The following is a 13,883-nucleotide window of genomic DNA, read 5'->3' on the forward strand; positions in this document are numbered from 1 at the left end:
ACAGCCCATCGAGTCTGCACTAACCCTCTGAAAGCACCCCACCCAGACATACTGCTGTAACCCCACATTTGCCATAGCCAATTCATTTAACCTGCACATATTTGGATTGTGGGAAGAAGGGACCCATGCAGACACAGAGAGAACAAGCAAACTCCACACAGTCACCTGAAGCCAGAATTGAACCTGATTCTCTCATACTGTGAGGCAGCAGTGCTAACTACCAAGCCACTATACCACCTATTCTGTGTGATTCTGTTATTTCTTTCTGGTTGAGAACATTCCACTAACTTAATACTGGCTTCAGATTAATTTCTGCACAGCAAGTTGTGCTAGTGGTAGATTATGTTACATAGTTGGCTGCATCTTGCTGCAAGTTCCACTGAGTTAAACAAGAGCAATTAATTTTAATGCTTTCAGATTATGGGTAGGAATGCTGCTTTTCTCATAATGAAGCATCTAAAATCATTCCCTAAAGTTCAACTACATTGTGGAGAACAATTGCCATGCAGCTTTAAAATGTGGTTTTATGTTGGACTGAAGTCAAACTAAATGCATTACAAAGGCAAGCTAGTGTGGCAGTTACTGCAAGAAATTAACTTGCACCCCTTTTTGTTTTGTGCTTTTAGGAATCAGATTGCTGAATTGAGTTATCCTGACATAAATGTTAACACAAATTGTTTTGCATCATTGTGGAAATGGCAACATACAAACACTTGCAGTTCATAAAAAGAAGGGAATCCTAGGATATGTTTCCTACAGAATTCTAGATGTTCAACAGCTTAACAATGTAACATCAAACTGAATACAATTTTCTTTTTTTCTTTTTTGTCAGTCAGGTAGCTAATCTATAAATTCTCTAAGTTTTTATTATCAGTAGCTTTTGGGATTTTAAGGCTTGAGGGTGACCTCACTTGGAAAACAGTTGGAGCAATGTAAAGATGGCTGGTAATACAGAAACCACACAGCTAATGAAAACACAGGACAGTCATTAGTTAGCCTGGAATTATTGGCTAGGACTTTCAGTGTTCCCAACCCAATAACCTGACAATGGGAGTACAAGGTGTTTTAATAATGTCACTGGACTAGTAATCCAGAATCCCAATCCCATGGAAGATGGTGAAGTTTTAGCACAATAAAATCTGAAAGTAAAAGCTAGCCTAATGGTGTTCATATCAACTCGTGTAGTTCATTAATGTCTTGTAAAAAAGATGTCTGCTATTCTTACCTAGCATTGCTTATGTGTGACTCCAGACTCACAGCAATGTGTTTGACTCTTAATTGCTCTCTAGGCAATCATTGATGGGTAACAAATGCTGGCCTAGCCAGTCATGCCCACATCTCATGAATGAATAAAATATGTTGGTTATCACAGTAGCCAAGTGGTTTAAATCAGGTGACATTCCTGTTACACACCCACCTCTACTCCAGGGTAAGGGACCTCCTGTTCAGATGCCCTCTTTCCATTGAAGAGCATTCCAGCAGATGGGACGTCTTTCTTGTTTGAAACACCCATTTATATGAACTTGAACCTGCTCACCTTTATCCCCAGCCCCATAAATATTAGATAACTATGACAAATGTGGTCATATTCTTTGCTCTCTACCCCCAACACACCCCAAGCACACATAACAAGGCTAGGATGCTCCTGTCCATGGATAAACCCCCTCCTGCATTACCCAGTTCCCACCCATGCTTCATCATACCCCACCTTGGGCCCCACATCACCCTCAGCCTTTTAGTTTATGGACTGACTCCCATCAGTGAGCTCTCCCTACATACAAAATGTCCATGCAGCAGGTTTTCAACATTCATTGCTGATACTGCTAGAAAAACAAGTGTCTACCAGCTAAGCATCATGCAAGTGGATTGGAAAGATGCAATGAGGATCCTGACGGGTTGATAATTATTTAATGCTAAACTCCATGGACATACTCCATATATAGCTGGTGCCAATGGATTGTGCCTGAGTTGCTGTTTCTTGGTGACCGACATGGAGGCTCTTCACAGTCACCAGTGAACTGAAGTTGCCAGGTTCCCACTTTGACATTCATGTCGAAAATTCCCAGCATCTAATTTGCTCACTCCAAGGTCCTGTACAGCCGTAGGAATACTACTTCATTGCTCCTATTCTCAAATCCTATCAGTAAAAGTCAACATACAATTTTCCTGTCCTAACTGCTTCCTGTACCTGCATGCTTGCTTTCAGTGCATGTATACAAGGAACTGCAATTCCTTTGTACATCTATATTTCCCAACTTATTACCATTTAATACTTTGCTACTCTGTTTCACTTATCAAAGTGAACAACTTCACATTTGTCCACATTAGGCAACACCTGTCATCTATTTGTTGACTCACTTAATTTATGTAAATTTCTCTGAAAATTCTTAACATCATCCTCACCATTCACAATACCACCCTAGCTTTGTGGTACCAACAAACTTATAAATACTACCCTCAATTTATTATGCAAATCCTTGATATAGCTGGAAATAGCTGGGGCACAAGTACGAAGTTCTATAGCATCCTACTAGGACCTTTCTCATCAATGTCTACTCCAAAAAGACATTTATTCCTATGCTATTTCCTGTCTATTAATCAATTCTCAATCCATGCCAGTATCTTATCCCCAATTCCATTTGTTTTAATTTTGCACATTAACCTCATAAGTGAGACTTCTTCAAAAACTTTCTGAAAATTCAAATATACCATATCTACTGGTTCTCCCTTATCATGTGTTCATTACATTGCCAAAACAGTGTATTAATATGATTTTCCTTTCATAAACCCATGTTGAGCTTGTCTAATCCTACTGATATTTTCTTAGTGCCCTGCAAATACACCAATTATTGTAGATGCAAGCATTTTCTCACTACTTACATGAGGCTCTATGATCTGTAAATCTGTCTCTCCCACACCCCTTTTTTTGAATAGTGTGATAACAATTGCCACTGACTAATCTGTGAGGTCTGTTCCAGAATCTATAGAATTTTGGAAGTTGATAATCAATGCATCCTCTATTTTAATGCTCCATTATTTTAAACCCTGGGATGTTGATTATCAGGCCGTGCAGATTTATCAACATTCAGTCCAATTAATTTCCCTAGCCTTTTTGTTTTTACTGATGTTAATTTCCATCATTTCCAAATTCTCATGAGACCCTTGTTTCCTTCACATTTATGGGAAGTTACTTGTGCTTCTTCCATGAAGACACACTTAAAAACATTTCTATGCTATTTCCACTTCTGATTGATATGTCAGTTAAAAAAACAACCTACGAATACAATAACACCATTATTGTAAGCATTTCTAATTTCTTATTTAATGTAATTCCCTACCTCACAACTTGAGTTTGGATGCCAAAAGAAACAATGATTTCCATTCCTTGTTGCTTCATGGATCCAACCAAACTGATTCTATGCCAAGATTTTCTGAACTTTCTCACTTTGTACTCTTTTAACCCTTCACCAACAACACCAGCCCACCCTTTTTCCTTTCTGCTTCTTAAATATTGAATGTCCTTGGACAGTTGGTTCCTAACCTTGGACACCTGCAAACATTTCTCTGTAATCACATCATAACATACTGGTTGCAAGTGCTTGCCCTGCTAATTTGCTACATTATTGCAAATGCTCTTTTTATTGGATTAATTTACTTTTAGATTTGTCATTTTAACATTTTTATACATCCAATTTCTACTTTGGCCTTTTTTGTTACTGGACCTTGATTCCTGTGCTTCGGCTTTGCTTTCTATTTTTCTACCTTCTATTGCAATCTTTGTTTCGCTTTCTTGAGTCTTTTCACCCAAGTTCCCATCCACCCTGCCACTCTAGTTTAAATCCTCACCCACAGTACGAGCAAATGCTCCTATGAGGATGTTAGTTTTAATCCTGTTGGAGCGAAAGCCATCGAGCTTGTAAAAGGTCACATCTTTCTCAGAATCAGACCTAATGCCTCAGCAATCTGAATCCCTCCCTCATACCTTAACCTTCCGGCCACACTTTCATCCAGCGTATTTGCTTAGTCTTGATCTCAAGTAATCGTGACATTACAATTCTTGAGCTTTTTAATTTATTTCCTTGTGCACTGTATTCCAATTACAGGATCTGATCTCTCTTTTTATCTCTTTTTATTGGTGCTCACATAGACCACATCCTCTGCCTGTTCACCCTCCCCTTCAGAACGTTCTGAAGCTGGTCAGTGACATCCTTGAACCTGACACCAAGGAGGCAGCAGACCATCCCAACCTCACATCAATGATCACAGAAAGGTCTATCTGTTTCCTTTGTGATAGAAGTCTTTTCCCCAGAGTAGGGGAGTCCAAAACTAGAGGGTATAGGTTTAAGATGAGAGGGGAATGATTTAAAAGGGACCTAAGGGGCAACATATTTACACAGAAGGTGGTGGGTGTATGGAATTAACTGCCAGAAGAAGTGGTGGAGGCTGGTACAATTACAACATTTAAAAGGTACCTGTTTAGAAATAGTTTTGACAGATATGGACCAAATGCTGCCAAATGTGATTAGATTAAGTTAGGATATCTGGTTGGCATGGATGAGTTGGAACGAAGGCTCTTTGTCCGTGCTATACATCTGTTTGACTCAGTTACTCTAAGTAATTGGCACTATTGCTTAACCTTTATCTCTCTTTATCTCTCTCCCCACCGCCACTATTGTGATTGGGCCACTCGTGGTAGTGCAAAATTGGCTTTTATTACATTCCACTAAAAAACGAAAAACAGAGTTGGACACAGGGACTCCTGCATTAACTACCTAGTGCCTTTATACTGTACAATGGTCACTCTCTCTCCCTTTCTGCCTGAGCACTCTTTACCTCAGGTGTGGTCACCTTAGTGTGCACAGTACCCATGAAGATCTTGCTACCCAAAATCTGAAAAAGTGGTTTTAGAGTAGCTGGTAACATTTCTAACATATGTAGTCACCTTGGAGACTGGAAATGTCTCACACTACCAGGAAAACCATTCCATGTGGCTGAACTGACCTTCCATGATTTAAATTACTCTCTATATATTTACCTCTAAAGACCATTACCTTAATTCCTTATCTTGCTTTTTATCCTTTAAACCCTACATAATCTGTGCTAAAGACCAATAGCGGCTGCTCAACAATAAATCAGCTCATAACTTTCTTGTTATGTCATGATTGGATTTCTTTCCCTCACACTCAGATCAGCTGCTGAATGGAGTCCTGTTCTGCTCAGCAGTTCCTTTCTCCAGTTACTGGCTAAGTGAAGGATCTAAACTTTAGTGTGGACTTGTAGCTACCTCTCTGCCATCATGTTACATACAGTTCTGATTCTGTTCAAATGTTTCTCAACCTAACTGCAAGAACATTAGCGATGACCTCAGAGGCAATCTGCAATGACCCCATAGTGGAGAAGTCACCTGTCACTGGCAGTGTGCGACCTATGGTGAAGGTTAGCTGTAGGTCAAGATGCAGAATGTAGCCTGACAATTAATGGCTTCATTTGCAAGTTGCATTCTCTATAAGCATCAGTACTTAGTCAACTGGTGATAACAGGACAGGATCTGTATATGTCGAAGTGAGTTTATCTGTATGCATCCTTTTTTTCCCTTTCTCTACTTGAGTTCTATTGCTTGGAAGATGTCATGCTGCCAGTGGGAGACTAATAATGGAGAAGAATGTTATGCATGTGATGGCTTGCAGGCTTCAATTCATTAATATGTAAATCCCAGAACTCTTCTGGGATTTCTGAGATAACTTTAGGTTTTATATTAAAAAAAACCTTATCTCAGACAATGCATTAAAGGTGTGAGGTTAGAATCTGTCTGTATTCCAGCCTTGAGTCAGACTGGTTCTATTTCCAAAGTAGGAATTTATGAAAAGTCACATGGACTGACTGCCTACAGATTATGCGCTTTTTGAATAAAAATATAAATCTGCACATGCAAAATCACCCAATAAACTAGAAATATTTCCAAGTCAGGATGGTGAGTGGCTTGTAGGTGATCTTGCAGGTGGTACTGTTTTCGGGTATCTACTACCCTTGACCTTCCAGATGGTGGTGGCTGTAGCCCTGGAAGGTGCTGTCTAAGCAAACTTAGTAAATTTATGTAGTGCATCTTGTAGATAGCATACACTACTGCTACTGAGTGTCAGTGGAGGAAGGACTGGAATATATGTGGTTATGATCCTAAGCAAGTGCGCTTCTTTGTCATGAATGGTTCAAGCTTCTAGAGGGTTTTGGAGCTACACTGTTGACTGTTACTTGGTACTTGTCAGTTCAAACCTCGATACTGTCAAGGTCTTGATACAATTAAGCTCATGGCGGATAAAAGCTCAGGATGTTGGTAAAGAGGAGTTAGTGAAGGTAAGATTGATAGTGGTAGCGATAGGGTTGATTCAATACTTGTCAATGCTTCAGAGCTGAATCTGCTGGATATGATACAGTGATTGACACACAGTTAAGAGTAGGTAGGATACAGGCATTTGTTTACAATCAGAATTGGTCTAGCCAGTGGCTGAAGTGGAGAATGCAACTATTGGCTTAAGCATAGAGTTTTAAATGACAAGCACTCATGACAGATTAGACCTGTAAAATTTAGCTCTAAGAAGCTTTATCTCAAACCCCACATGACAAGCAGGAACATGCTCTACAAATAATTTCACATGAAATTGCAGTTGCTATATAAATAAACATATTTATAAAATTAAGTGTCACACCTGCTTATTCTACTCTATATTTATCAATGTTTCTGAATTTAAACTACGGTGACCTACTTTACTCAAAATACTGCTCATTGTTTTTGTCAATTGCTCATTCATACTTAAAATACTTGGGTAAATGATCTATCCGTAATTGTGAATTGAAAATAATTTTAAGTCAAGAGGAATAGTAATATACAAGGTAATGAGTGTGTGAGCTACAGAACATGAATGTAAGCGATGTCAACTGAAATGACATTGCCAGCTGACCTGCGTGCAGGAGAATAATTTTACTATTAGCACAAAGGAGTGGGAAATAATTATAAGGTGTAAAACGTTTTGAAGTAAATCACTGATCATGCTGATTGTGCCTGAAGGAATAAAATGAATCCTTTTTGTGATGATAATGACCATGATTAATTTCACTTTACATTATCTGAGGTTAGTGTCATCTGCTTGCAATGCTCAGTAGATGACCTGTCTCTTTTGCATGGTGGGAATGTTTTGATCCAATCATGAAACCAATGGCAATTTTATTAGATACTGCGGTAAGTAGCCTTGTGTTTCGCATACCCTGAGACTTAGTGTAGTAGTAGAGGATAACAGGGAACACAACAGTTTTTATTAGCGTGATGTAAAAACTATAAAAGTTAATGACTGTTTAGGTGCACTAACAATAATGTGCTCATTAAACTGTCTAAGCAGTCTTCCACATACACTTGGTTAATTCACAGATCTCCTGTGCCATTGCTCTTATTGAATTAGAGGGCTTGCTATTTCATAATAATGGCATGAACACACCATGCAATATATAATAGATTATAGTATAATTTATATTGACCATTTACAAATGCTAAATCTAGGCATGGAACCTGTTAGTTGCTCATCTCCAGAAACTGGTCAGCACATTCCTTCTCTATTCTTCTCTTTTCAATAAAGTTAATCCCGCACAAAAGGTACATATTAATAAAATTTACCTTATAATATCTGCCTTTGTGTTCTCTTATGTTGAGTATTGTCTTTCTTCAGTATAGTTGCCATGTTGTTGTGAAAACTGTCATTCTTTCTAGCTTTTCTCCCATCTACTCTCTTTCTTTCCTTTGTCTGATACATTCCTAAAGTCCTGGTATGCCGCTTCCTCACTGGTGAACAGAGTATCTACATTTCATGGTAAGCAGAAAGTAAAATAGACTGGATTGGAAATGATAGTAAAAGAAAACAATCAGAGAGATAGCTATCCACTGAGAGAGGTGTCAACAAAAGGGAGATCATGAGAGGCAGAATAAGAAGCTAAAAGTTAGGACAGAATGCACGCATAATGGGGAGATGAATTGTTTGTCTGGGCAGTGATTATGTGGAAGTGTTTCGGGGAATACTGGCTTTGAGGAATTCAAGGGCACATTAACACAGTACACAAAAAACTGGGACCAATGGAGGCTGAAGAGTGGCACTGTGGGAGGAGGTGGGTAGGCTGGCATATGGGAGCACTAAGGATAAATTAACTAGAAAGAAATCACGTTGAGGAAATAGTGCATGATTAACACCAAGTGAGAAATGGGTGTGGAAGGACTGAATATTTGAAACTGGAACTTTGGAAGTGGAAGCTGTCCAAGCGCACAACTGAGCACTGAGAATAAACTCTGCTTGAGTAGCAGGTCAAAGAATTCAAACCTTAAGAATGTTAATAAATGCAAACATTTTACCAGATTCAGGAAACAGGTGGCAGCTATTTTTACAAATATGTGAATATTTAATTGTTAGACTGACAGCAAGATATCATTGCCTTAGTTGTTGGCATACATAAATCTTATGTTAGCAAATGTGAAAGAAAAAATAAGTAAGGGAGAATTTCAACAAAGAGGGAGAGGGATTGGAACCCTATAGCTGACATCAGTAATAATAAAATAACTGAGAGGTGAACTTGAAATGAATTTCCAAATTTGAATAGTTCAAATTTATAACATTACTCCTTGTCTATTTTTATGTGTGACTCAGTGGTTAGCACTGCTGTCTCACAATACCAGGGTCTCGGGTTCTATTCCACCCTCTGGCATTCTCTTTGTGTCTGCGTAGGTTTCATCTGGTTTCCTCCCACAGCCCTAAAATGTGCAGGTTAGGTGGATTGGCCATGTTAAATTGCCATAGTGTCAAGGGATATGCAGACTAGATGGTTAGCCATAAGAAAATGCAGTCTGGATGGGATGCTCTTTCGATGGTTGGTATGGTCTGCTTTTACACTGTAGGAAATTTATGGTTCTAAAAATTATTGTGCATTGCAATGAGTAAAATTTACTTTATTTTCTTATACCAGTTTTAAACTAATATGTGATTCTTAATCTTTAGACAACTTCTGGAGACAAATAGAAAGAAATGGTTGGCATTGGATTTTGTTTTCAAGGACAAATTTACACTCAAGGACTGGCTTTTGGCAATCAAAGTGGGGTACTCAAATGGGAATCTTCTTGATTCACTGAACACAACATGTCCTGAATTGTGCAATTTTCAGCCCAAGTAGCAGGGTTGCATCAGGTCTCCCAACCCCTGATGCATTGTGTAGGTTGAGATGGGGGAGTGTGCATGTTGGTTGGAAGGCCTGCCTCAATTTGCTGGGAATTTCTCTTGCTGTTTTGGAAGGTACTCAGCTTTCTAGCCTTCATAACTCCACCTCTCACTTCCCACCACAATTTTTCACACCTACCACATCAACTGAATGCCAACACTTAACCCCACCTATCCACAGTACCTCATATCCTCCATGCCACATTGATAGCTCCTCACCCATTATCCATCATGAGTATACCTCAGGAGCAATGAAGATATGAAAAGAAACAAACTTTAACAGTCTAATCCAATCCTCACTCCGATACACTTGATACTGGAAAATTACCATTTATAAAATCTATTCAAAGCTTTTAAATCCCAAGTAGTTACCAACTTATAAAAATAAGCAAGCTTCTATTCAGACCCCAAATTAAGGACAATTAAACTTTTAATGTACTGTTAAAGCCTATTTATTGCCATGAACTACAATGGAAATATTACATTCTTTAGGCACACAAGTGTCTCGGCTAAAATTAAGTTGTTAGTTCCACGGTAGAGTGTCATGGCTCAAGTGATCTGGGGTGAGATGGAATCTGAACTCTTCATACCCTTCACATGCTGTAATACTGTGAGAATGTCATAGACATACCACACTGACACATCCATGAGACATACAGAACCATTATCTCTGCTAAGCTTTATTGTCTCTCTCATGTTCCCTGAACTTCGTTCATTTTTGCATATGTTAGCAGGAAACTACATAGAGGCAAAGTTATTCATTTCACTGAATATTATCTTGTAAGCATAATAACTTAGCACAGGGAGAAAATGGCCACTTGGTTCACCAGGTCTAGCATGACCTCTTACCACATTATTAACCTTTACTCCTTCATTATGAAATGTGTTTTTAAGGTGAAATATGGTGACTTCAGCTGATACATTGAGATGTACAAACAACACGTTATATAAAACAAGAAAATGCAAGAAGTGAATCAAACAAATTGCTTTGAGCATAGACTTATAATAAACCTCTATTTGGGATATTAAGTTATTTTGTTCGCTCACTGCATTCAGCACATTTTGTGAACCATACTCCAGCATAGCCATTAAGTTTACCACAAAGCAAAGGTTGGCAGAGCCATATAGTTGTAACAGTGTGTGTTACAAATTCAATTTTTTATAGGGAATATATAGCTGCTGTCTATATTGTATAGCTGCAGAAACCCAATTTTGGGGGTTCCATATAAACTCATAAAATCGTCAATTATATTTTCACGAATTAGGGCATCAGAAAATCTTAATTGAATTATAATCTCGTGAATTGTATCGGTTATCCATTTTTGTTTCGTACTTTTAAACTTTTTAAAAAGTCTCGGCATTAACCCTGACACTACCTTCTTGTCTGAGGAATGATTGCTTCTCCTAATTTCAGTTTGCATGTCGTGATACTAAAAAAACTAATATAACAGGAATAATGTGCAAAATATATACAGCACTTTGTCCCTTATATATTAAGAACATTTCATTAAGTTTCTCTATGGAGTTAAATGATGCCTTTACAAACTCTGATTGCATGAAGATATGAACAAAATACATTGCAAATGTTGACGTATTACAAAATTAATAAGTAGCTTCAAAATAATAATTAGGAGGAAAATAGCCAAGTCCATACTCATGTACTCAATTTCTCGACAATGTCAATCCAAAAATAAGACCATATCCCTTTCCTTCCTCAGCCGTCATTTCACAATTCAAATTTAGTCTAGAAATTTAGCATTAAAAATAAGTTGTGTAAATTACTAAACAACTGACTAATGAGATTACAAAACTCAGCATTGTTTGTGAAAAATTACACATCTGAAACCATATGGTAAATAATTATAAACAAATCCCATGGTTATTGATGGACACCCATCTAAAATATGTTCTCAGTATCACATTTGCTTTAAGAGTAGATGTTTCATGATTTTGTATGGTATCATAACACAACAGACAAAAATATATTGAATACTTGAATAAAAATTCATTTTTATATTATCATTAAAACTAAAACACATCACAATACATGCAGGAATTTATTCACAGTAATTCTTTGACTTTCATTCTGTGTTGATTATACTGTTCACCCAACCAACAAATAGACACTCTTTTCTTGGGATATTATGACTGAGAAAAATTGAATTTGTTTACTAATTAATTACATCCACTTTGAATTATTTTTTAGTTAATGCTTGCATTTTTAGCATGGTAAAAATCTCAAACGAACCATGTTACTTTCGAACTTTGCTGTTAAATAAATGCATGCTGAGAAAATCACACAAGCAATTTATGAAAGTAAAACAATATTTATAATCTGTAAACCATACCTTATTTTTCTCTCTTCAAAGACAGCTTTTTGCCATGCATCGCTTTGATATGCATTTAATTTTTGCTGTAACACAAAAGCATAGAATATGATTTAATGAAAACCTAGCATGTTCATTACGGGATATAAAGACAGAGTGCTACGTTTAACAAACACAAGTTACTGTGGAAGTTTGAAATCCGAAATAAAAAGAGAAAATACTCAGCAGGTCAGGTAGCATCTGTGGACAGAAACCCTGAGTTAACATTTCAGGTCAATGGCTGTACATTAGAACTGCAAGATATTAGACGTATGTAGTTTTTAAACAAATAAGCAAAGAAAAATCAGGGCAGGAAAAACTAATGATATATACCTATTGACTATTGAATATTACCTACAGAAGTAAAATCTTACACAAAACACAATGGAGTAAATAGATCAAATTTATTGAATAAAGAAATCCTTTTTGTGTGTGTAGTAAATATGGATTTATTTGCCAGAAGTGCTGAATTATTTTGATTTTCCAGTCATATATCCACATTAATATAAATTGCACGACAATACTATTCCTTGGAAAGAGGTATAAGGTGCCGACAATTTGCAAACTCAAAAAGTGTGCTATTATAGACTTCAGAATTTTAATAACTGCTCTTTGATTGAAGGAATCAGCAAAGGATAAGCAAAAAGAAACAGCAATCACTCTGCAAGGAATAAACTATTAAAGGACAAAGATAAATTTATACAGGCAATTGAAAGCAATTAGCCATGTCTGGGAAAAGGAAAAGTGGAGGCTACATGAACAAAATTGATTTAACACAAGCTTGATAAACTAGAGGCTTTATTGCCAGAAGGAGAAGGATTGCCCTGAGATGAATTGAAGGAGTTAACTGCAGGAAAACTGTCTTCAATCGGACAGTTAAAGCCAAATGTAACAAGGAATAACGAAGCTACTTCTGATATGAAGGCAAGCTGTAGACTTGCAGTAATGTGAATGAAAGGACTTTTTAAAATCAATGTAGACCAAAGCACGAAATCTTATAAGAATCGGACAGTAGAATTCTGGACTACGGATCAAATCTTGGACACAGCGAGAGGCAGACCACTGTTAGTGGGTTTTTGGCCAATGTTCCACCATTAATCAGATGATAGCCAAGTTGGGTTGTGAGGCTTAACTTGTTTACTTGAGGTTGCTACATGCAATAAAATTGAAATCATTGTTTCAGTACTTGATTGCCTGCAAGAGTTCTTAATAAGTAGCTGAATTAAAGGTAACTTATGGTAATTTAAGCACAGCACAAGGTTCATCACCGTTAATGGCTCATCATGAACAATACGATGATGAATCACAGTAGGTCAGGCAGCATCCGAGGAGCAGGGCTCCTACCTGAAAAGTCGATTTTCCTGCTCCTCGGATGCTGCACGAACGATACCATGATTTATGTAACAATGTATCACTAAAAACAGAAAAAAAAATCACTTATTATTCCCATTCAAAACATTTTGGAATTATTTTGTTTTGGGATTATCAGAAATTGCAACATAAAACAAACCCTGCAATTTTGACATATACAAAGATTTTAATGCTAATAAGCAGCTACCAAATTATACATTTCCATTTACATTAATAAGTCAAATGAGAGACAATTTGATAAAGCTTAATATAATAACTTAGATGTAAACATTTTCATTTACTCAGAACCGAACTCAATTAATGCAAAATGTGTTTTTTTTTGTTATTTAGATTAATCTAAAATATAACAACTCTGAAAATATGAATAATAAACTGCTGGAAGCTACATACAGCACTGGATATAGCAGATTTCTGTTTGAAATATTTACGACTTGGCTAAATTTACAATCCATTTCTATCTTTTAAACTGCATTTTATTTCCGGAGAAAGTTACTGGAAATGTGTATATTATATTTTATGCATTTGGATTTCATGATTTATTCTCATTTATCCTGAGGGAGACACTTCACATTATTGTTTTAATAAGCAATTATGTGTGGAAATAGATTGTGGAATATCAAGTAACGTAATTTAATCAACTGGGAAAATAAATTATGAAACAAATGTCCTTCACAAATAGTCTCAAGTAATTATTTTATGATGGCAACAACCTAAAATGCATTTGCCACCTCTGAAACCCATGACTTTTGTTTTCAGGCGGTATTTTGTCAAAACTGTCACTTGTTAACTATTTCATCAACGGCAAAGCTCGACTTTCTTGGAGGATGTATTCTTCATCTCAATCTTATTTCATGCTATGACTCAAACTGATATAAACATTATTATTACATAGCTTGTATAA

This window comes from Hemiscyllium ocellatum, chromosome 25, assembly GCF_020745735.1.
Source record: "Hemiscyllium ocellatum isolate sHemOce1 chromosome 25, sHemOce1.pat.X.cur, whole genome shotgun sequence".
Classification (NCBI taxonomy): Eukaryota; Metazoa; Chordata; class Chondrichthyes; order Orectolobiformes; family Hemiscylliidae; genus Hemiscyllium; species Hemiscyllium ocellatum.